Source organism: Colobus angolensis, unplaced genomic scaffold, assembly GCF_000951035.1.
Source record: "Colobus angolensis palliatus isolate OR3802 unplaced genomic scaffold, Cang.pa_1.0 Scaffold378, whole genome shotgun sequence".
In the NCBI taxonomy this organism is placed as follows: domain Eukaryota; kingdom Metazoa; phylum Chordata; class Mammalia; order Primates; family Cercopithecidae; genus Colobus; species Colobus angolensis.
Window position 1 is genome coordinate 762,037 of NW_012117132.1, and position 1,798 is coordinate 763,834.

Consider the following 1,798-nt stretch of genomic DNA (forward strand, 5'->3'; position numbering starts at 1 on the left):
GATCGGGGTCTCCCTGTTACCCAGGCTGAAGTGCAATGCTGTGATCATAGCTCACTTCAGCCTCAAACTTCTGGGCTTAAGCAATCTTTCCATCTCAGCCTCCTGAGTAGCTGGGACTACACACATACACCATGATGGCTGACTAATTTTTTAAATAATTTTTTTGTAAAGATGGGATCTCACTATGTTGCCCAGGCTGGTCTCAAACTCCTGAGCTCAAGTGATTCTCCTGCCTCGGCCTCCCAAAGTGTTGGGATTACAGGCGTGAGCCACCATGGCTGGCTAGAAGAGTCATTTATTTTTTTCCTAAATCTGCTTGTACATTCTTCTACAGGGGTATATTGCAGATAATTCTGAAAAAAAATATATATAGAAGAGTAATTTTAGGGAAGTTCAGTGCTCTTTTCCTTCTTCTGGTAGAGAAGATGTTCACAAAAATGTACTTATTGACCATTAACTTTTTGCTGAAAGAATTCAGTCATAAAAAAAATAGTTTTTTTTTGTTGTTATTGTTTTTGAGACAGAGTCTCACTCTGTCACCAGGCTGGAGTGCAGTGGTGCGATCTCGGCTCACTGCAACCTCCGCCTCCTGAATTCAAGCAATTCTCCTCCCTCAGCCTCCCAAGTAGCTGGGACTACACCCAGCTTATTTTTGTATTTGTAGTAGAGACCAGGTTTCACCACGTTGGCCAGGATGGTCTTGATCTCTTGATCTCGTGATCTGCCCGCCTCGGCCTCCCAAAGTGCTGGGATTACAGGTGTGAGCCACTGCACCCAGCCCATAAAGAAATTCTAACCCTGGGGAGGATGGTATCTCTACACAACTTATCTTTTGGCCTTTATACTCATTTTGAGGCACAATTAGTTGCCCCAATGCACAATGCTTTCTGGAATACATAAAAGAATGTTCATAGAAAATACAAATATAGAAGACTGTATTTACAAGGGCAGGGAACTAGTGAAGTTATCCGTCCCTCAAATTCAGGTTTTTGGACCACCTGCGTCAGGGTCATCAGCAAGCATGTTAAAATGCAGATTCAGGCCCAGCGTGATGGCTCACACCTGTCATCCCAGGACTTTGGGAAGCTGAGGTCGGGGGTAGGGGGGATCACTTGAGGTCAGGAGTTCGAGACCAGTCTGGCCAACATGGTGAAACCTGGACTCTACTAAAAATACAAAAATTAGCCAGGCAGGCTGGCATGCACCTTTAGTCCCAGCTACTTGGGAGGCTGAGGCAGGAGAATCACTTGAACCTGGGAGGCATAGGTTGCAGTGAGCTGAGATCGTGCCACTGCACTCTAGCCTAGGTGACAAAGCAGGACTCTGTCTCAACAACAAAAACTGCAGATTCACAGACCCAATCCAATAATTAATGAGAATCTCTGGGGATTCAGGAATCTGCACTTTTAATACACCCCATGTGATTCTGCCATGCACTAAAATGTGAATCACTGCTACTTTTCTGCAACCTTTAAGAACTAAGGTGTGCGTCTCATTTTACTTGAGGATGGAGCCCTGACAGCAATGTTTGCTATGGCCTCCTTCTGCAGTTAGCCTAAAGCAAGGAGCTGGAGGTAGATGAGGCAAAGGTAAAGGAGACCAAAACAGCATTTTAAAGAAAAAATCATTTATCTTCAAACAGGCTCCAAACCCAAGGTAAGAATGTATGGACTTCATTGTACTAAAGGGAATACACAAACCCTACTAAAAAGAATGCTGGCCAGGCACAGTGGCTCACGCCTATAATCCTAGCACTTTGGGAGGCTGAGGTGGGCAGATCATCTGAGTTCAGGAGTTC